General features: G+C 37.0%; 1 long non-coding RNA gene across 4 annotated transcripts in view; it reads left to right on the top strand.

Moving 5' to 3' along the window:
- LOC107153440 overlaps positions 1-24,467 on the top strand; it is a 158,321-nt gene that overhangs the window by 89,883 nt on the left and 43,971 nt on the right. For all 4 annotated transcript variants that reach the window (XR_001504912.2, XR_007347107.1, XR_007347127.1 and 1 more), the window contains one exon: positions 19,315-19,436. This is a non-coding gene — a long non-coding RNA (uncharacterized LOC107153440). The remainder of the gene's footprint in view (positions 1-19,314; positions 19,437-24,467) is intronic.

The following is a 24,467-nucleotide window of genomic DNA, read 5'->3' as shown; positions in this document are numbered from 1 at the left end:
TAAGAAAATACATCTGCTGTTATAGTTCTCAAACTAGTAAGTTTTCAATCATAGCTAAGAGAACCCTAGACATTTCCAGTGGGGCTATACAACTACATATTGAAAATTTTGCCACTTAAAGCACTACTTTAATGCTGTGCTAGGATTTTGTTTTATGGTGATAAAACATAAGATAAAAAGATTTTCAAAGGTGGCTGAAAACCACCAGAGCTGAGAGCATCATTTGTTCTGTCTGTTTCTTACATAATTCTCCTAGTTATCTCCTGTTCAAGGTTCAGTTTCATAGCTTACATGGGGTTGAGGTGTTTTGAATGTTATTAAAGGCACAGTGATTGTCATCCAAGGAAGCCCATGGAATGTCAGTGGCATGCAGGTAAAAACACAGTACTGACCCTGCTTCCTTGGTTCATAGTCCAAATCCAGTGTTTTTTGGTGTAAAAAGAAGGCAGCAATATATTTAGAGAGAGAGAGAGAGAGAGAGAGAGAGAGATAAATAAAAGATTATTGGTGACATTCATCTTCAATGATTAACAGTGATTTAATATATTAAAAATTAATGCATTGCAAAAAAAACAAGCTGAAATTCATAAAAATATTTTATTCATAAGATGGTCATTGGATTTTTATTTATTATACAAAAAACCCCCCAATGCTAAAATTATTAATAATGCAGTATTTCCATAAATTAAAACACATTTACATGTTGGGATATTTGACAAAAGTTTAATATGATGTTCTCATAGTATTTGTAATCACAAGGGGAAAATGCTAATATCATGTTTTGTGAAAAAAAAAAGTAGGATTAAAAATAGATACAAGTAGGAAAGATGGTGGAATGAGACAGACATCATTACCCTAGGTACATGTAGGGTTGGTGTGACTCTGCTTCATGTATAACCAGAGAAGCGAAAAATTCTGCTCCATTTGTGTACAATGAATCAAAGAGCTTTCTACTGTCATTTATAACTGATCAGAACTAATAAAACAAAGAAAAAAATACATACAAAATAGAATCTCATTTAGGTACATTAATCTATACATTGAAAAAAGTAGGGAGCTTAAAATTAAAAAAAAAATTAGTAGTAATTTTTTCCATTCCATCAACTCTTTGGTGTTTCCTATAAGGCAGATAGAGTATACAAATCAATTTCGAGGCTGGGGTTGTAGCTCAGTGGTAGGGCACTTGCCTAGCATGTGTGAGGGACTGGGTTTGATCCCCCATACCACATAAAAATAAGTAAAATAAAAGTATTGTGTTCATCTACAACTAAAAATAATGTTTTAAATTTAAATAAAAATCAATTTATGTTGATTGATAGGAACAGGATATCTTTTAAAGATATTACCGTGTTTGTTCAAGTTCTCTTTCTCTTTCTTTTGTACCACCCAGTCATGCTCCAAATTCTAAAGTATAGCAATTTTATTAATGAACAGAAATTCCATTAACTGTACTACTTTTTCCTGGTGACTTTAATTTTTATGCATACTTATTCTTATAACTTTTGTTTATAAGGTCCTGTATTTACTAATCTCTCTCAAGTATTCATCTCCAGGAAGCTGGAAAGTCTTAAAGGTTTTCTTCAGTTTGCATTGGAGATACAAAGATGAAACCTCTAGCTAGCAAAACCAGTCCTGTCTTTAGCAATGCATGGCTGAACTCAGATGACTTTACTGGACTGCAGATTTCTTCCTGGGATAGTGAATTTTGATGTTCCCTATGCTGTGTGGTGGGTGGCTGGCTTCTACCTATTCTGGGTCAGAAGGAACAGGGCCCCAATCAAATCTACATCAACTCTCCCTGTGAAGTGATTTTACGGCTTCCAAAGGTCGCATGAATTAAGAGGCTGGCTGAGGCTTTTATGTGGAAAATGGTGATATAATTTGAAAGGTCATATTTTTTCTAAATAGTTGCCTTATATGAAATGTGCTTTTATAAGCTCCATTATAAAGGCCTTGTGATCTTGGAGCATTAGAACCAGCCTGGGAATTAAAGAATCTGGACTGCCAATCTGTCACTGAGTTGTTGGGTGGGTCTGAGCAAATTGAACCATGAGAAGCTGAATTGACTTTGGAATAAATGGACCATTGTTATGCTATAACTGGCAATCAATTATTTATTGTTAGGGGCCTAGAAAACAAAGTGTTAAATGAATGCTTTCTGATGACTATAATCTGTATCATATATTTAACCTAAACATCTGAAATACTTTCCTAATATTATATCCAGTACCTATTCCACAAGGAGTTCTTGCTTTGCCTCAATGTTTTATATAACTTCTGTTTCCAGGAAGGGTCACAGTACTTTTATATTTTAACTTGGTGTCTTAATTTCTAATTTTTGTTTGTAAATTAAAACACTGGAGTCTCATGCATGTAGAAAAGAGGATATGTTGTTTTAGCTTCTGAATGAAATATAAAGAGAAAAAAAAAGCCACATAAAATGTACTAGACTTTCCCATTCAAATGGGGGACATTTAGAATACACACTGTACCAGTTAACGTATAGTATCCAAGGATTTTATTGTTCAACATGCAATATTCCTGTACAACACTAGCTTGGCTAATAATCAGGGCAGCTGATTAATCATTAGCCATTATGCAGCCTTTGACTATAGGCCTGTGATGAAAAACAGAGATGTATGAAAGAAAGGAATGTTGAGGGAGAAAGAAAGTTTGGCAAGATAATTGCATTGAACCATTTTCCTACCTTGATAGTGAATCTCAAAACTCAGTGTCATAATACTTCACAGTCATGTTCAGTGTGAGAACTTGCCTCTAGAAAGCATTTTCATGTCCTTGTCCAATCAGTGGATGAGCTGGAACCATTGGCACAAGATCAAACTTAACTTTTTTCTTTTTTTTTTTTTTTCAGAGAAAGGGTTACTTAGAGTATTTGTCACATTTTTTTTCCCTTAACAAAAATCTCTACCACTTGTAATATAATGTCAAAGGGGAAAACATGTATATCTATACATGCTTGAAATGAGCTTGACTTCATCAAAATAGGTATATGTCTAGGAAAAAGAGTGCAATGGAATATTCAAAAATGTTAATGACACTTGTCCTCAGATCATAGGGTTATTTGTGACTTTCATTTTTTTTAGATCTTTTCATAAGCTTTTTAAAGATTGAGATAAAATTCGCATAGCATAAAATTCACATCTTTAAGTGTAAAAATCAGTGGTTTTAAGTATATTCACAAGGTTGAGCAAGCCATACATCTGCTATGGCTAACACATTTTTGTCATACCTGAAAGAAACTGCCATTGTAGCCGTTCCCTGTGCCTTCTTGCCCCAGCTCTTGGCAAACACTGAGCTGCTTAATGTTTTCATGGAGTTGCCTATTCTGGATAGTTCATATAAATTGAAATATGCAATATATGGTCTTTTGTGTCCATCGTATTTCATTTAGCATATTTTCAAGGTGTATCTTTGTTGGATCTTGTATTAGTACTGTATTATTTTTTATGACTAAATAATTTTTCATTGTGTGCATATACCATGTTTTGTTCATCCATTCATCAATTAATCCACACTTTTGTTTCTACTCATTGAATATGTTAAATAATGCTACTATGAACGTGTATAAGTTTTTGGATGGAAGCATTCCATTCTCTTTTGTATGTACTTAGGAGTGAAAATGTTTGTTCTTATTGGAACTGTTATGTTTTTGAGAAACTGTCAAATTGTTTTTCACGGTGGCTATATCATTTTGTATTACTACTAATAACTTATGAGCAATATTTTACATCTTTGACATTATTTGCATTTCTCTATCTCCCCCCGCATTCTAAGTGCTGGCAGTTGAAGTTGGGGCTTTATATGTGCTAGGTAAGCACTCGACCACTGAGCTATTTCCCTAATCCTACCCATTGTCCATATTTCTGATTTTAGTCATCCCAGAGAGTGAAATCTATATAACATTGTGACTTTGGTTTTCCTTTCTCTTGTGGTTAATGATATTGAGCATTATTGTGAAATTTAAAAAAATTGTTCAATTTTTATCAAATGCTTTTTATGTATCTATTGGCATGATCATGTGGATTTTATTCTTCATTTTATAATTATGGTGTATTTTAAGAGCCGAGCTAGAGAGAACCGAGTGTCCAGTTGTCTAGGTGATCAATTAAAACAATAAGCCAAAGTGAAAGTAGCAATCAAGTCTTTAATCACTTATGGTGATAATATAAACAGTAGGCTAAACAGTAAAAAGTGTTAACTTTCCCAATATTCCAATTTCCTACATGTAAAAGTGCTTGGAGAAGATGATGATCATACATGACCTTCACAGAAGCCTTTACAGGTAACGCTTCATTCTTGAAAATTTGTTGGCAAATCAGACCACTGTACAGTGCAGGCGAAAGTATGCTATTTACATCAATTCTATCCTGAATCCTGCTTCAAGATGAGAAAATGCACCTATAATTCTTGTATATAAATTCAAATTTTTTGAATAGTAGATTTTGTTTAAATAGAATTACATCTGCATCTATTCTTGAAAGCAAAGTTAAAAGAAAAAGTGTGATTTTCGGTAAAGTCTTGTGTGGGCGTTATTTACACGACTGATGTAAAACCATTATTTACATTGCAAAGTAAACTTAAACCAGCTTTGAAATGGATCCAGAAAATTAGGTTGCTGTTATCTACAACTATCATTTTCATGGCAGTTGCAAAGTTCTCACTGAAGCCCATTTAAAGGGCAGCATTTACAGGGATCAGAAATAACTTTCATTCTACTGACACAGAGACTCCATAGTCTCTACACAGAGACCTCAGATACATACATACATTTTTCTCATCCCCGAGTTCAGCCCTCCCTGGCCAGTGAAGCTCAATCTTCAATCTTCTCTAAGTGGGAAAGAGAATATAGGAAATGAGCAATAAGCCTAGCTCTGATCTTCACTGCATATTTTGGGATGGCCAAGAATTTATTGAATGCTTATTCAATGCCAACCACTTTCCAAATATTATTCTTTTTAACTGTACAGATTGGTAAGATAGGTGTTATACTACTATCCCAGCCTGAAAAAAAATGAAGCTTGTTGAAGTTAAACAATTTGTTCAAGGTCACTTACCTAGGAACTTGTGCCGATGGGAGAACACCTAATTTCTCTCTACTATGGTATTCTTCTTTTAAAAATGTAGCATCCTACGGGATAGAGGAGGATACAAACCAAGAAGAGGGTTGACTATGATCTGAACTTCAGTAACAAGGGAATTGAGGTGTATTGATTGTAGCCCCATAAAAATTTTGTATTTTCTGATGGCTCCAAATTCCTTTCTGGATGTCAGGTACTATGTGGCATTTCTTGGCTAGAGTATTAAGTTGTTGGCCTAAGATCCTTCAGCAGTACCGTCTTCTCTGGTGAGGTGATCAGCCATGTTAAAAGTACATGTTGAAATAAAAATAGAACAAGATCAAAGAGGCTACTTTGTAGAATCACTTTGACTAGCAATAACCTGAGTGAGGTAGAAATAAATGTTTGTTAATTTGAAACACTGTGGTTTGTGGGTTGATAGCATAGCACAGGCCTAGCTATTCAGAGTATGTTAACTTCTCCCTGTGTAAAGCATTCATTAATTTTTCTATATAATATTTACAAAGCAAGATTATGGTAATTTATAGAAGGGCATGAGAATTGGGGCCAACATACACTGAGTTTTAATGAGAACATACTCTTCATCTCCAGTTTGAGCTCAGCTGTTTGCAAATGTGCATAGAATAGAACTGGGATTTTCTCTCTTCCCAGATCAATAAAATCCTAATGTGTTGACCTTTCTGTTCTACTTCAAAGTATTGGGTTTTTTATTATTATTATTATTCTTGTTTTTCATTTGCTTTTCCTTTGCTCTAATACTCTGGCAGAGGAAGCTTGCCATATGTTTTATGAATTAACCAATAAATTCATTCATCAGGACCATTGTTTGTTCATTATAGCCAATTTTCATGAAGCCATTAGGGTAGGACCAAGGGAATAATAAACATGAATCTCAATTATGCTGCCTTGCCCAACCACCTCTCTGTTTGGATAGTTTCATGACAAAAGGTTGTTATTTGTTCCTCTCTTTGAAATGGCTGACTTAGCTTTCACACAGGAGCAAATTCAGGAGTTTAATTTTCTAAGAAAAGAAACTGAAACTTCTCAAATGGATTATTTTGTGTCTCATTAGCATAAATTATCTAGAGGAGGAAGTATGATAGGCCTTCAAATGGGTTACTGCATACAGCGAACAGCTGGGAACAAGCTCTGCTCCAAGCAAACAAATGAAAATAGCAAAGGGCCTTTAACCTGGAAGCTTAGACAAAGAGAATGAGGTTGAGGGTGATGAGGGAGGTCACAGAGACCAAATCCAGTGGAGCAGTGTAGGCACCTCTCCTTCTCAACTGGGTTTCAGCACCTGGTAATCACCCTCCCTTTTTTCCTTCCTTCTCTCTCTCCCTTCTTTCCTCCCTCCCCCTCTCCTTCCCCTCCTCCCTCCATCTCTACCTCCATTCCACCCTTCCTCTCTCCCTCCCTTCCTTCTTTTCTTTCTCCCTCTTTCCCTTCATCCCTTCTTCTTTCCCTCCATTCTTCCCTCCCTCCCATCTTCCTTCCCTCCCTTTCTTCCTTCTTTTGATTTTCTGGTGAAGAAATACTAATATTTCTTATAAAAACCTAGGCAAAGAATGCCCAACAAAGGGCAAACATTTCATTCTTTAAAAGTCAGTCCCTCTTAAAATGATTTGCTACCAACCTTGGATCATAAAGAATCATAGAAGGATACAGTTTTTCATAAATAGTGAATTCCTTCTACAAACCTTTCATTCATTTATTTATTCACTCTACAAGCATTTATTGACTATCGACTATGTGCCAGGAGTTCGGCCAGTGCTCACGGTAAACATGAAATGTGACATACTTATTTCCTAAACATCTCTTACTCTGTTGGGTTTATCATTAGAATTTAAAAGCTTCTAGGGAGCAAAACATGGTTATGAGATATCTTTCTGGTAATGATGTGTGTCCCTCTGGTTACAGATGGAGAGTACTGTAAAGCATCACAGAGAAAGTAATAGTGGAGGAGGATAAAAATGCTACCCAGATCAATACCACCTACTCATCAGCTTTGTTGCTGTTTTCCTGACTCTTTGTTCCCTTTGTGCACATTGAACATGAAATTTAGGGAGAGGTGAGAGTGACACAAAAGTTTTTCAGGCACAGTAGAGTGGTGGTGATATTCTTAACAAATGCAGGAATACAGGAGGAAAAGCAGACAATGGGTCATACCAAATCCATGTTGTGAGCTCCTATGCCCTATCTAGGAGATCTGGGAGAGGTAGTAGACTTTTTTTCTTTTTTAAAATCTGGAACAATGGTGTGTGTGTTTGTATAATTATTGCATGTGTCGGACACTGTCATCTGCTGGGGACATAGGAACAAATAAGCATATGGATTAAGGCTCATGTGTTGTTACTACACAAATGACTTTCCTATACCTTCTTAATGGGCTTTAAGCAGGAAGCAGTGAGTGTGCTTAAATTGAACAGAGTTTAATAAAGGGACTATCTACAAAGAAGCTCACAGGGTAAAAGCAAACCAAGCTGAGCAGTATCCCAGAGCTAAGTATAGTAGGAAGTCATTACCAAGAGGACAGAATGGTTAACCATCTAAAGTAAGTAGAAAGTCCTGTGGAGACAGGCATCTCACAGGAATCATGGCCTTTAATAGGGCAAACATGACCCATGGAGTCTTCCCAGAGAAGGAGCCCAACTTTTGCTCCTGCCTCAATTAGCCCAACCAGAAACCCACATATGAAGAAGCCCTTTAATAGAAGCCTTCCAGTGTGGGATCAAGTGGGGTCAGAAGTTGGGGAGTGGATCTAAATAGATGAACAAAAGCTGTCTATCACACATACATTAACACATGATCTTCACTATAGCCTGATAATGATAATATTGGTAACAACTAAGCTGAACTGGGCACTTATCAGGCAGGTGTCAGGCAGTGTATCAGTGCTTTCTATCTCTCAATATTCCTAGCAGCCTTCTGAGGTGGGCACTGTAATCCACACTTCTATCAAAGAAGATATGGAGAATTGGAGATATCAATTTTATCTTTCACCCTGCTAAAGTGGCAATATGACCAAAGGAGTCTGTTGCCAGCACCATAGTGGTTTGCTGCCTGCCCATTTTCCTTACAGAGAAACTGACATTTAGAACGTTTGAGGGATGGAGTCAAATCATGGCTGTGAGATAGCAAGCCTGTGATGAACTCAGGTTTCTCTCTAAGTCTTCTACTTTTGTCATGACATCTTGCAGTTTTGAGGGAAGGGGAAGAGACAGGACTATGGAAACACCAAAGCAGTTTGACCAGAAATAAGTGTAGAGACCATTTTCTTCAGGCTAAGGAAGAAGCATGAACAAAATTGTGGAGATGAAAAGAGGAGTCTAATCAGACTAGAGTCAGAATTGTGGTGAAGGAACTGCTGGACACAGCATTTAAGAGATCAAGGGAAGAAACGATGCCAGAGAAGCCAGCACCATAAAAGGAAGAGGAGGATTTAAAGAAGAGAGAACTAGAAAAGGCTGGAAAGGATTAAGTCACCCAGTAGGAAAATAATAACAGGGATGGCAACAGCAGTTGTCTGACTTCAAAAGTAGTGCTCTTTCTAGGAAAAAGCACAACTTTTGTTTATGTACCCCCTTTACTCCACATCAGCAGAACTATAGTTTTCTAGAATTCCATACCCTTCACTGAGTATCAACAGGAGTGTTAAGAGGCTAGGTTCTCAGTTGCCTGATGAAATATTCTATTTTCCTACACACCTTTATCTAATTCCCTTATTCCTACCTTATCTTTCATCCTACTTTTCTTTCTTAATTGTGTTTGAAATATATTCAGTTCCTATGGACATGATATCCATCTTAGTCCATTTGAACTGCTATGACAAAGTACCATGGACTGGGTAATTTATAAACAATAGTTTATTGTCCAAGATCAAAGTGCTGGCATCTCTGAAGAGAGCGGCTCTTGGTTTCCAACTGACGTCTTGAACGTTGCCTCCTCTGAAGAGGAAGAACCCTACATCCTCACGTGGTAGAAGGCAGAAGGGCAAAAAAGCCAAACTCCCTCTCTTACGTTCTTTTGTAATGGTATCAATTCATGCAAGAGAACAGAGCCTTAGGGCCTAATCTCTCCAAATGCCTCACTTCCAAACATTCTTGCATTGGAGATTAAGTTCCCTACACATGAATTTTGAGACCCTCCTTCAGATCATAGCAATATCTATTCCTTTAGCATATGTGTGTGTATATATATATGGTTCCTAGTACTATGCTAGGTATTGTATCTACATGCTGGAGATATAGCAGTGAGCAAAACAGAGAGGAATCCCTGCCTTAAAAAAAATGAAATAAATTTGAGTCTTTCACCTGGTGGTAAGTGCTATGGAGGTAGAAATTTTAAACAGAGAAGTCAGCAGATGATGTTTGAGAAAGGCCTAGTGGCTGGGACAAAGGGCCATAAGAATCTGGTGGAAGAAATATCACTTAGGTACCAGTAGAAGCAAAGGCATGAGGACTCTCTTTTATTCTAAGTGAAATGGTAAGCCATTGGAATTTTTCCCTAGAGAAAGTAAATGACTCAAAGCAAGCTGTAAAAGGCTGGCGCTGGCTGCAGTGAGAATGGGAAATGGGTGTGAAGCCAGAAGCAACAAACAGATTAGGAGACTGTTGCAGTAATGTGGGGGAGAGATTCTGGAAACTGTTGGATGTGGTAAAAAGGTCAGCTCCTGTACGTATTTTGAAAACAAAGCCAACAAGATTTCCTACTGGATAGGATGTAAGACAGAGAGAAAGAGGAATCATAGACGAGGTCAGGAAACTGGAAGGATGAAGTAGCTATTTTCTGAGTTGGTGAAGACCAAGGCAAGGGCTATTGGTTTTGAGCACGATGGGTCTGAGATGCCCACTAAACATCCCAAGACAGATGTAGAGTAGGCAGTTACACATGGGAGTTTCTGGTTCAGGGGGAAAAGTCCTGGCTGGAATGATAAATGTGGAACTCACAGCTGGTAAGTGTTATTTAAAACCATGAGGCTTCTAAGAGGGTGTATTTAGTGAAGTGCTGACTTGGATGCCCTCCGACTTCAGAGGGAATGTACATGAGTGAACCAAGGTGGGGGAAAGAGACAAGAGGGAGTAGTTTGAACACTAATCTTGCCTAGAGATTACACCGCCTCTCGGATCCAGTCAATTTCTGCCATGCAAAATACATAGTCTGATCAGTGGCATTGGGACTCCCCAACAAAGTGTGTTTTGAGCCCATAAGTCAGTGATGTCTGCCCAGTAAGTTGGAATCTAGAAATTTGATTTGGGTTTTATTCTTCATCCCTTTAGTGCTATTCAGTCAGTTTATCTTCAACTGATATGCTCAGGATATTCACAGTCCTAGACCTTGATTTTGTGGGCCTGGATTCTTCTTTTATTCATAAATATGGGCTTCACCTTCTGGAAGACCACTGGTATACTGGAACTGACTACTACTGGCTCATGGGAACCATTTTTAGATTTTCAGGATTTTTGCAAGCTGTATGACAAACAGAACCATTTTTTAAATTAAATTAGATAAGCATATGTGTCATATTAAAACAAGTTCATAAATATTTAAAACATATCACTTACTATATTACTACATATTATTGTTGTATGTACTCTTGAGGGTTTTTAAGCCCATTTTTTATCTGTACTCTGAAAATACTACATAGTGATGTCTTTTTTCCAAACTCTGCTTTAAGAGACTTCAAGTCATATGAATAGCCATACGAAAGTATTTACACCATGGAAATTGTCAAGCAATACAAATCAGACCTAATTTCCTTGGAGAGTCCGTTTTAAGTCTTTCCCAGGACACTGTTTAGCATCGTCATCCTTTGGCCTGCCTCACAACTAGCTGATAGAAACCAAACATGACCATGACAGACCATCACATAGAGATGAGTACAGACCTACGCTTCCCTAATTCCTGATAGAATATTAACTTGGTTATGTTTTTTAAAATAATTCTAAGCAATTGCTGAATATTTTCAGAGAGTGACTTCCAAGCCACCACACTTACAATCTTCACTTCTTGCTTTTCCATCAGCAATGACAGATATCAATGGGCTATGCCACAGGAAGTCAGCAGAACCATGCCCCAAGGATGTCTCTGGAAAACAGTTTGACATTATGAATCAGTGTTTCCTGACTTCCACTCAACAAGAAAATATGGATTGAAATACAATTGAAAAGAGCATATAGTTTTCCCCAGAGTTCAAGGAGCATGTAACGAGAAATAATATAAAAGTTGGGTAGTTGGAAAAAAATTCCATTTTTAAAAAAATGGTGTGCCTTTGTGATAGATCATTCCTCTGCCATCCAGGATTCAGGTGGGATAGAAGACGGCTCTCATGTAGGTAAAACCAAATGAGGCTCACTTTCCCCTGCCAGATTTCCTGAAGCTAACCTTTTTCCTTCCTTTTTACATGCCCTCCCCACAAAGAGAGCTGGTAAAAAAAAGTATCTGTTACAATGACCTGGGCTTTATCATTCATGGCAAATCTCTCTAAATTATAGGCTTTTCCTCATAGAGACCATTTACGGGGGGCATAATGCAAGGCTGTGTTCAACCATGCCACTCTTTGAACTAGCTGTACCATGTTATTACCACACTAAACTGGAGTGGCCAGTTTTTCTATAAATAAAAATCCTCCTCACTGGGTAGATGAAAATCCTTAGTCGCAGTTCCTGCATTATTGATTTTCTGGTTTCCAGCTTCTCTGCTGGGAATGACTTTTGAGTTGTTTTGAAAAGAGAAGCCTTGTAAACACTTGACTGTTGCTGGACTCAAGAAAAATCCGATTAGCAGGGAATCAATAACATTATTACTCAGCTGGGTTCCTTGTAATTCTTCCATCTCTGGGCCAGGTGTGTGGATGGGGGTGAGGAGGTTTCAAAGAGATGGTCCCTTCTTCCTGGATTGCAGTTGTTTCTTTGCAGCAGACCTTTAATTTTTACATGTTGAAGTGGAGCTAATAATGACAGTTTGAACACAATTGGCCTTCTCTCTGTGAAAGAGAACAAAGCAGAGATGATCAGTTTTGCTAAGGTGGTTAGAAGTTTAATCAGCCACTGTGGGAGACAGCCCATCACCCACAGGGAACGAAGTCCAGGAACTCACTAGGTGCTAGATGGCTCTTCACAGGGTATTGCACGTCCATACCCGTGTCACATCTTCAGGGAAGTGGTTTTGCTGTTACTATTTGTCTTTTTTTCTCTTCCTTTTCTATAAAATTCTGTAAGAGATGTATCCAAGGTAATAAAAGGTAGGACATCTTATAAAAAGCTCAGATGCTATCTGATTTCCTTTAGGGTCATTTCCTGGGTTTCTACAGCTACTTGACCTTGCAAATGACTTTCTGGCCAAAATCCCCTTGATAGAACTGGGTGCATCCAAAGTGAAATCACATGTGGGTCACAGCTGACTTCTAATCTTTCACATCAATTCTGATAATGGTTTCCTTTGAACTTCCCTCAGTTGTCTTACTGAATTAACCTGGCTACCCTTGCCTCAGGGGTTTGTTGAACATGTTGCCCTAAACCAAACTTCTCATTGTTGAGCTCCACCTGCTTCCTAACATTCTCTACTCTTGCTGGGGTGGGCCTACTTGACAGCAGTAAGTGGTCAATGATGACCAAGTCCCTTGACATATGTCCAGGTGTTTGGCTTTTTACCTGTTAACAGCCTGGTTGTCAGCCCTCCACACATCTGAATCATAGAGAGATTTTGAGAAATATTTATACCTGGCCCCCATGCCTAAGAATTTTGGATTTAGTTGGTCTTTTGTGGCATTGACAGTTTTTAATGTAAGGTCCTTTTTCATAGGCTGAACTATGTCTCCCTAAAATTCATATGTTAAAATCCTAACCCCCCATCAATAACTGAGAATGTGACTGTATTTAGAGATAGCAACTTTAAAGAGGTAGTTAAATTAAAATAAGGTAACTAAGGTAGGCCTTAATCAATATTACTAGAATTCTTATAAAAAGAGGAAATAAAGACATAAAGATACACAGAAGATAAACCACATGAAGATACAGCAGAAGATGACTGTCTATAAGCCAAGGAGGGAAGCCTCAGATGAAAGAGTAATGACCCCCCTACTTTGATCTCAGATCCCTATTTTCTGTAACTGTAGAAAAAAAATCAAGTTTTGTTTAAGCCTTAGTCTGTGGCATTTGTTATTTCTGCCCTACTAAACTGATAAAGAAAAGTAGATTCAGTTAAGTAACCAGAAGTGAAAAATACCAATCTAGAAGTTCTCAAAATTTTAGCATTCATTAAATCACTTTGTAGATAATTTGATCTCTCAGAGTCTCTCTCTCTCTCTCTCTCTCTCTCTCTCTCTCTCTCTCTCTCATATTTGGTACCAGAGATTGTGCCCAGGGCAATTAACCAATGAGCCATATCCCCTGTCCTTTATATTTTTTATTGAAACAGGGTCTTGTTTAGTTGCTTAGGGCTTTGCTAGGTTGTTGAGGCTGCCTTTGAACTTGTGATCCTCTTGCCTCAGCCTCCTGAGTCACTGGGATTACAGGTATGTGTCACCACACCTGCTGTTTCACATTTGCAGAGTATTTTGCAGTGTGCCCAGAAGACATGTGTGACACCCTCACATGAGTACTTTATTCCTCTGAGGCTAATTACACTGGAACTTTAAAATCCATTCTTCCCAAAATCTATTTCTTTGTTTCTGGATTGGATGATGCATGAAAACTTCACTTATGAAAGTTCCTGCCCTTTGCTTAACTTGACAAACTCATCCTTGCAATCACCCTAAAGAGAAGACAGCCTTGATTTATCCAGTCCACCTTAGTGAATTTCCTGTCAGTCATCTGTAGGACCCCAATGGATGAGACACTGTGAGGCATGGATTAACAAAAGCAATAAATTATTGTAGAGTCCATCAGAAATTGAAAAATGAATTCTGCACAGAATATGTTACTTCTTACTACCTTTACACTTTTGTGTATGCTGTGCCTTCTCCTGGGCTGCAGGACCCCACTCTTCACCTAACTTGGACTTTTAGATTCAGTTCAAAGGCTTATTCTGAACTGAATTTAGGCCTTCGCAGAATCCATAAGTGTATTTTTTCCTTCCTTTGCTTTAAAATTCAGTGGCTATTGATTTAGTAATCCTGTCAATGAGAGCCAACCTTTAGAGAGCCCTGTGCAAAGTGCATCCACATAGATAATCTCATTTAAACATCACAAGAGTCAGAGTCACAGGGGCCAGGAGGAAGGAAGGGAGGGTTAAACACTAAACATTTCAGCTCTACCTGGAACCAGTCATATCAGAACATCTGGAGGTAATTCCTCAGAATTAGCCTGTTTTGAGTCCTCTTGTGATTTTAATGTGTGGCCCAACCTGAAAATCAAAGGGTCCACATCTATGGCATAAACTATTTCTGATTGAATGAACTCTTACAACCTGAAGGAGATTTAAAAATAGCTCAGAAAGTTCTCCAATGTTGGTGTCTCCTTTCCCATCCTAACCCATCTTTCTACTCTCAATTTCTCAATTTTCCTCTATAGTTTAGGATCCACTGTTCTTCCACCTGCTGTCTAGACTAAAACATTTTCTGTTTCCTTTCAGAGCCTCTGATTTGCTTCTCCAATTACCATTAAGCTTGGCAAAACAAAAATGAAAGCTATTCTTAAACCAGCTCTTGGGGAATCTCAATACAACCCAACACTAGTATTGTTACTACCTCTTCAAAGAGAGTAGAGTCCTGGAGGGGACAGTCTTGTCTTATAGTTTTTATCTTTGGTTACACTCATTCAACAAATGAGATAATATTACTTGCTCAGTAAGGAGGATGGGGGCATAGATGATGCAGGGACTTGATCTTGGAATAATGATCTTGGAATTTCTCTGCAGGGTACCCTTGACACATTCTATACTGGGGAGTTAGTCACACGTTCAAAAGAGCATTTGCAAAAAAATAATGGCTGCTGTTGAATTCAAGGGAACAGGAATTAGGAGACTATGGGAAGCAAAGTTTGAGGTTTTAGGGAAACAGATGAGAAAATATTTTAGAAGTAGCACCAACGAGATAGCTTAAGATAGTATATCACTCACTGCTCTGTGTTGTTGCTCATAAAATTACTGCTATTACTCTGTAGGGGTATCTCTGTGTTTTTAAAATGCTATAAAATACAAGCATTTAACATTTTCTCAAGGGCACAATTTAATCACTTACCAACCTTGCTTTCCTTTAAAACTTAAACACAAGCTTGGCTGTGGAGGAATGGGAGTGAAGAGCCAAAGATAATTGTCCTTTTATATAATTACTTTGGCTTTCCACTTACATTTTTGTTCAAGAATCATTTTTTTTTCCTGATCACCTTTGGTTTCTCATATAAGTGTTCAACTAACACAAAAATGTTTCATATCCAACAAACAGTAAGTCAGCTGGAAGCAAAAACAAAAATTAAAATAAGTCCTAAGCTCTTTTTATAGATAATTCTGCATGTGATCATTATACTTTAAGTTCTTAAAAGTTATTAAATCAACCAACATGGACAAGTTAAAATGTAGTGGAACTTCTAAGGACTACACCCCCATTTCACTCATAAGTTACTGCTTGGGGTTCCCCCTACCTCCTTTTCCAGTGGAATCTTAGAGGAGTCCACACAGAGACCATGGAAGCCATTGATATGTTATAGCACACATAGTCCAGCCCTAACTCACACCCATAGTCTTTATCCAATTTTAATCTCTCTCCGTCGATTTTCAAAAGTGTCCTGATTTAGAGAATGAGTTATTTGATCATCCTAGCTCTGAAGGAGAGAGCAAAAGCTTGTACTGTGGATGGGACAACATTCTTCAAAATAAATCAGTTCACTTTTTCTTTCCCTCTTGACACTCTGGGTGAGTGGCAGGTCTTTCAAGTCCTTATTATAGATTATGGGAGCAATAGAAGAGATAAATGAAGTCTACCATGAATATCAATGGGGACAGATAAAATATATTGATGGAAACTAGGACATTCTTCCTGATATCTAGATTTTAACATCTTATTGGCAAAAAATAGATTAAAAACTGCTTGAAAAATTCCAGCAAACCAATGATAAAAGTCATGATCATTAAGGAGCCAATGACACTGGAAAGCCAAGTTGGGTGGACTCCAAGCAGGGGGCAGCCTGGTGAGAGGCAGGACTCTGCCCTCAGTGTGGGTGGGTTGACGTCACCACCATTCCTCCTCTGGAGCTGACAACTGCATCATTCTTGGGCAACTGGATTAACCTCTCTGTCCCTTGCTTTTCCAAACTGGAAAATGAGAAGAATCAAACCACATCACTAACCAAGACATGGCTTTTATTTTTACAAATGAAAGTCTTATTTCAGGATTTATTTATTTTTTTCTTAGTTAGAAACTTCTGAAAGAGAGGAAGTAAACCTGTGTCCCTACTGGATTTGTGAACTATTTTCTTAGACTAAGTTAAAGAACTCCAAAATTGTGTTGTATGCAATTTTTATCTTAAAAATCTACAATTTAGTGCTGGGGTATGGTAGTGGAGCATGTGCTTAGCATGCATGAAGCTCTGGGTTTGATTCCCAGCCCCCCCCCAAAATAAATTAATTAAAATAAATTAAAAATTTTAAAATCCATGATTTTCATTTAGGTGACATATGAACACCTTCACAAACTGGATGAAATTGATGCTTATTTTTGTGTCTTCACAAATTCGTCCAAATAAGATAAAAAATCTTTTTGTGTCCCTGAAAGTAGAAGTCTAGATTCATTTTTAGAATGTTTATATAAACACAGACGACATTTGAGGAACTGACTGGTTTCAAATCCCAGAAGTCAGCAAAATGAAAAAAAAAATACTGTTTATTTTTAAAGGCAAGCATAATAGATTTCTAAGTCAGTCTGTTATGGGTGCCAGTGTTCCTAGACCAAAGTCAGAGAATATTTGAACATAAAAAATGAATATTTTTTTAACCTTCTTTTCTAAGGCACTAGATCTTCTTACTCCTCTCCCCAGTTATACCAGTCAAGATAGAGATGTGTGGTCCAGAGCCTTGCTACCTAAAGTAGTCAAAATAAAATCTTATAGCACGGACACTGCCTGGGAGAAGCACACTCTCAGGCCAATGCTCCAGAACTGCTGCGTCAGACCCTGCATTTTAACAAGCTCTCCTGGTGGTTTTTATGCACAGTCAAGTTCAAGGAGCACTGGATTAGAGAACGCTTGGCTAGACATAGGAGAGATCATAACACAATTCAGTCAAATAGAGGAGCAGGTAGAATTAAACTGCCTTGTGCTTTGCCTCCAAATGGAAAAACTAACAGGCGTCTACTAAGGCCCCTTTTCTTTCCCTTATGCACACACTGACACCATTCTCTGTCTTTTCTTACTGCTTGCTCTCAGTATTATTTCATGTTATCTGCATGATGGTGACGTGATCATGCTTAAACTTTGCAAATGCTATTACTTTTCAAATGTTCAAATTTTCTCTAACGTTACTTCACTTTCAACCCTACAAATGTCCTATTTACACGGCCCATATCTGTTTCCTTTTCTTTGAGACTCTTTCCTTTACCAAAGCAGACATAAGATGAAGGAGAAGAATGGTTTGGCTTGCGAATGTACTGATTCCGGGAGTGCAGCCATGGACCAGTGCCAGCTAGAATTGGGTGAATGATACCAGGGGTAAAGTGGAACCCAAGATCTTCATCAACAAAAGCAGGGGCATAGCTTTAGTCATGGGTAATGGAGAAATCTTTGGCAGCATGAACCACAGCTGATGGAAATATTTGTTTTAATTTTCTTTGAGGGCTGAAACATGGCACACTCTTGGCTAATAGCACTTTCCAGAAAAATCATCAATGGAAGAAGATAGTTAGAATATTTTCTTTTCTAAGGGCATTTCCACTAATGCATCACAAAGCTTCCCAATTAAAATTAGGATAAAGAATGTGGATGATTCTTGATTGGAGAAGACAGAGGAAAACTTCATGTGGGGACAGGGTAGAAAGAACAAAAGCTTTAGGATCAGATAGACATACTGGAGTTCAAATCCCACATCTGCCACTTATAAACTTTGAACTTGACCAAATGACTTGAACTCCCTGAGCCTCAGGTTTTTCATATGTAAAATGAGAATAATGATATTTATCTTGAAGAATTATTTTAGAGAACTAAATGGAATAATGAAGTTATGGACTGTAGCAGAGGACCTGGCGTGTAATCACTCAATGAATGGCAAATATGTGCCTTTTGCCTTATTCTGAGTTAGTGGCAGGATTACTTCCTATGACTGGCTATATAACCTGAGAGATAGTGGAAGCCAAGTTCATAATTTTATGTACTCATAGAAGAATTATAAACAGATGCATGGTTGTTATTTTGAGTGAGCTATACTACTGTGCTAAAGGACAAGGCTGATTAGTTTGAATAAATATTAAGCCTAGTATGATTTCGGAATTCCTCTGTAGCCTCCAAAAAGAGAAAACCTATAGCAATCTTCAAATGTTTTTCAGTATTTAGGAGTGACTCTTTCTCTTCACTGTCTTGTTTTTGACAACTATGTAAAAAGTATTTCTAAAAAAGACAATATTACTGAAAGCTACTGAATGTCACTGATTTTCATCGTTCACTTTTTCATTCAGGCATTAATTCAATATTTGACTCCCTGCTGTGCCAGATACTGAGTCAGGGGCCAAGAGCACAGCAGTCAACAACAAATACACACACACACACACACAAATTTTGGTAAGAATGCCCAAGAAATGGGATTATATATTATAACAATAGAGAGTCACGTGCTGCACAGCAATGTTTCAATCCAAGAGGGGCTACATGTGTGATAGTAGCCCCACATAGCCTAGGTTGTAGTAGGCAAGGTTTATGTAAGTCCACATTGTTCAGACATTAACAATGAAATGGCCTAATGACTTATTCCTTAGGTTGTAACCCTTCCAAGCAGATGCAGGACTGTAGTACTTTCCTCCTAATTTCTATCTTGACACAAAGCAGTCCTCTCCTCACTCCCTTTTTACACAAGATTGTATTGTGCCTTTTTCTCATCCTTTGAAAATTTATAGCTTTCCAGGAAGTTTTTTTTTCTTTTATTTGGGATGTTAAATATCATTTGGCTTATTGCTATTAAATCTCTTTCCAACTTTTCTTCTATAATGGGATTCTAACTGGCTAATTTGTATTTTATGGAATTATTTTTTGTAAGAATCATGACTAAATTCTAGCTACTTTATTCTTACTTACAGCAGGTTTACTGGATTGCAAATCTTCAGAAAATGGAGAAACAGAGCAGAACCACAATCACGGACAAAGAAGACTTTGTTTACAGATGCCCTAGGCCCATTCATAGGCAGTTTGCTTCACCAAGGTATGGGTACTTGTGGATGACAGAAAACGTTGTGGTAGATGATAACTCCATTTGCTCATTTCTATGTCTGCACACTCTGCAAGACTCCGATGAAGAGTTGGAATTTATTTCCCACCTCCTGAATCTGAACTGGATTTGTGGCTTGGGTTAACTAACAGAATAAAGAGAAAATGAGTTTTATTCCAGTTTTGCATCTCGACTTCAAGAGGGTTTGTGCAAATGTTATGAAAATTATTTAGAGTATCCTGCTGGTATATGGATACCTATGGTCTAGTTAGCTCGATCACCTAGCCTACAGACACATGAGAGAGTCCATCCCAGACCAGTTCCAGTAACAACCCCACTGATGATAATAAGCCTGATGGAAGGATGGATTGCATAAGCAGAATCTTGTTTTAGAAGACTATGTAAGAAGGATGATAATAAGCCTGATGGAAGGTGGATTAGATAAGCAAAATCACATAGCTGAAGTAGTTTGTTATGTAGCAATAACTAATGATTATAAATATATTTGAATGATTTCATATTTTTTAGGTGATACCACTTTTATTTTCCACCATCTCCTTTCAGTATGAATTCCACCCTTAGGAAAAAAAAAATTCTTATTTTATCCTTTGATTGGCAAGAACATCCTAAGGTATTGATGTCCTGATGAATGTTTTATAATAAAGATTTTAGGAAAAACTGTGTGTGTGTGTGTGTGTGTGTTTACATACATATATATGTTTATTATAAATTTTATATATAAAAATAATGTGTAGTACATAAGTCACAAATAATAAAATATGCAATATTCTTATGAATTTTATATCCATTCCATTCTCACACAACTATTTTAGTAAGTTTTTCAGAACTTATTATGCATAGCCCACTTCCTGTTGCAAATACCACCAATATTTGACAAATGAAATTTCACCCCAATCTGATACCACTCCCAGTAAATTTTTGCCACTAAAGGTGATATATAATTTACTGTTGAGAAATTTCTTAACTTGTTCAAAATTGCATTCATTAAATTGTAACTCCTTTTGGCTTCAATATTAGATATAATGCAGCATTTCATTTAATTTGAATTATTAGCATTTTCTCCATCATATTCTTTAGCCTAAACAACAACAGTATAATAAATCAAGCCTTGATTTTCAATGCTGCCTATTTCAATGGTGGAACATTTCCACTGTGACCATTTTCAACCTACTAGTACATCGTAACTGAACATGGGCCTAGAAGAGAAACACAGAAGCAACCATCATACGATATTTCTATCATGCTGATACAATGGAGATAAATAACCTCAAGAATATAGGTAATATTTAAATATAGTAAAATGCTGAGAACTAATAAGTTTTTAGAGTCTATGACTTTTGTTTTTAACATAATTTATTGAATTATACGTTTATATAATTAATTTTTAAATGACAGGCACGTTGAACAAATGGCTTGTTAAATTCTTACAAATATTAACAAAGAGATGAACTGGTTTCAGTCCAGCCCTGCTGAAGAATGCTGGAAATACTTAATGGTTCTAATTATAACAAGAGCTCCCATTCATCTAGTGCTCACTAGATTCCAGTCATTGTTCTAAGTATTTTACTGATGTGACATGGAGGAGTTGACAGGAAAGATGAAATCTAGATAGTGTAAGCTTAGATACAGAAGCAATATTCAGCAGTGATGGTGAAACAGTAGTCTAGAAACATTTGGTGATTTTGAGAAGATGCAATTTTTCAAAACTGGATGTGAAACATAATTTGTAACCTCAAGAGAGCTCACAAGGGAAATTACATCCATGGAAGTAAATTTGCTCATTGCTTGAACACAACTCCAGATTTCTACACAGAATGGATTCCATGGCAACAGTATAGGTGGACCATAGATTGTGGCCTAATCTAGAACTTGAACTGGCATACGAAGCAGTTTTCATATATATATATATATGTTTCAGGTCAATAAAAATAGCAGTTTTCCAATGTAGTTTACATTCATGCTGCTTAAGTTTGAGAAAGCATCAACTTTGTTGAGATTATTATGTTATTTTATTAATAGAGCTGTGGGATCACTGGAGATTTGGGGGCCAATCACCCATTTCTTAAGTTGTAACTCCTTTTGGCTTCAATATCAGATATGACACAGCATTTAATGTATACCACCAAACTCTTGGTATCACTGGAACAAAGGTGTGACCACCTTCCCCATGACTCCAAGTATGTGGCAGAAATGAGAAAATAGTGCAGATAATACAACCTCCCCAATACCTTACCTGTCTCCTTTCTCTTTGCATAGTCTTGGTTTCCTGTGAATGAATCTTTCCAAAGTCTTTGGTGAAACAAAAGTTACTCAAAGCAGTGCAATGGGTGTGATTTAGCTTCCACAAAACAGGCTATTTGGGTGTTCTCAGGTTTGTTGCTTTTTTGGCTTGTGCTCTCTTTCAAAAATGGTTTCAATTTGTTCTGAAAGAAAATTGGTGACACAGGCATTCAGGAGACTCTGGAACACCTAACACTATGACTCAGTTCCTTGTGTTCAACTCTGAGAAGCCTCAGGGGACATGATTAGCCACAAGTGAGAAATACCACTGAGGGTTTGTTTGGTGTGGGCAAATGTGCCAGAAAATGACATTTAAAACTAATTTATACATTGCCGTTGTGCATTACTAAGGTAAAACTCATCAGTCAGATGTAAGAAATTTGGGAAATCAATTAACATACAATTGTCAAGCTCCTACCATATGAAAATCGTTGTGGTAAATCTTGAGATGAATAAGAGTATGTAAAATCCCTGAACCTGCTTTGAGAGATGTTGCAAACTAACTGGAGAGAAAAGAAGTGGTTACCTAAATATAGAATAAATAAGTAAATAAATAAATAACACAGAAGAGGATGATACTGTTCAGGTTAAGCGTTGGTGGCTTGGGAACAACATCCTTGAGAAGAACTGAGAAGTGCTTTGATGGGTGATAAGTGCATGAAGTACAGAAGGAGAATTTGGCTCTAGGGTTAATGTAGGAAAGTTTGAACTCTATCTGGGAGGCAATGGAAAGCCACCGAACAGTCAACTTACAGAAATACTGAAGTAATAGTTGCTACAGAAAAGGTCAGTAGCAACAGACAGAGTTGCAGTGAGGATACTCTTGCAGTATGAACTGAATTTGATGTTTGGTTCTACCATTTATTAGTCAAATGACCCTTAGCAAGTTACTCATATCTCTAAACTTCAGTGTTTCACCCCAACAACAACAATAAATATTAACAGCATCTTTCTTATTCGATTTTTTTTTTTTTGGGTGACAAGTAAGTGAAATACAAAGGTAGAACACTTAGAATAGTGCCTGAGCCAGAAAAAGTTATAACAAAAATAAGGATCATAATTATATTCTTGGCAGCAGAGATTTGAACCAAGTAGTAAGAGTGGCAATGAAATTGTATGGGAGGAAAAGTACAGAATTTTCAAGAGTCCAGACATAGCAAGCCAAAGAGGGAACAATATCAAAGTGGATTCAGGCTTAAAGCCTAAAAAACAGATGCTACCACTAGGGTGCATGGAAAATCGGCCAGGCAGGAGAAAAGCAAGTGATTTTTCCAGCATACTCACTGTCTATGTGTAGCGTCTTGTATTCTCCCTCATATCAGACACAGGAAAAGTCACAGAAAGATCTTGGGAATAGAACTGGTAGAGAGGGAAGTGTCGGCAGTGGGCAATATGGTGGAAGACTAGGATCACTGGGAGCCTGTCATAGTCATCTTGGTCAGTTCTGGAAGGTGAGGGATGTGGTGTTGGCAAGAAGGCAACTGAAGGTTATGGGCTGCAAACAAAATATCAAGGAAGTCAAATAGTTACCAAGGTTTCAGAGAGGAGTAAAGCTTTAGTGAACTAAGTTTTTCCAGAGGAATTAGAAAATGGGAATCCAAGGGAGTACAACAAAGGAAGATTCCATGTTGGAAAGTAGGGTGGAATCATGTCTGAGGAAAGAGAAAGAGAAATAAGATAGAAAAACAGATAATGAAATTAAGTATTAAAAATAGGAATTGAGTCATGGGATGCATGAGCCTAATATTGGAACTAGAATACATCAGCAGTTCAAGGCAAAAGAATTCTCTTTTCATTTTATAATATTGTACTATTTTTATTAAATATTCAATATGCTGAAAATATTTATAAAATATGTATAAGGTATAAGAAAAGTCACAGAGACATATCCAGGTTTTATGGAGTTATAAAGTTTACACAATTAATGGAGATTTCTTAAAAAACACAAACAAAACCAAAAACCCCCACAAATGCAAAATTAGATATAACAACAGTCATTTCTTTAGAATTGAAAAAAAATGTGACAAACCTTTAAAAAGGATAAAATTACTCCAAACTTTACAAAATGCAGAAAAATATATTTATTTAGTGGTTTATTTTTTCTTTATTTTTAGTTGCATAGTGGGAGAGAGATGCAGTCTTTTAGCCTTTTGACAGTTAGTTTACCCAGTAGAGAGAATATAGATAACAATATTTTAAAGTATAGTTACAAAAAGCTGGAAGAGTCAGATGCTGTGTCACACGCCAGTAATCCAAGCTACATAGGGGAGACTGAGGCAGGAGAATCACAAGTTCCAGGCTAGCTTGGGAAACTTAGCAAGACCCTGTCTCAAAATAAAAATAAAAAGGGCTAAGGTGTAGCTCAGTGGTAAAGGGTCCTTCAGTTGAATCCATAGCCCATAGAACTTAAAAAAAATAAAAAAGGAAAAAAAAAGAAAGAAAGAAAAAAAATAACAAATTAGTAAAAAGAATTTTAAATGTTTTCACCAAAAGGAAATGATAAGTGTTTGAGGTAGAGATAGCTATGCTTATCCTTAATTGAATATCATTTGATGTGTATATATATATATATATATATATATATATTAAAGCATCACATTGTAGTCCATAAATATGCACTATATATGTATACAGTATGTAGGTGTGTGTATACATATAAAATACTATATATATATATATGAAAAAAAAAATATATATATATATATATAATATGAAAATACATTT

The sequence above is a fragment of the Marmota marmota genome, unplaced genomic scaffold (genome assembly GCF_001458135.2).
Source record: "Marmota marmota marmota unplaced genomic scaffold, marMar, whole genome shotgun sequence".
Lineage (NCBI taxonomy): Eukaryota > Metazoa > Chordata > Mammalia > Rodentia > Sciuridae > Marmota > Marmota marmota.
The sequence above is the reverse complement of the archived record's forward strand: the minus strand, read 5'-3'. Positions and strand labels throughout refer to the sequence as shown.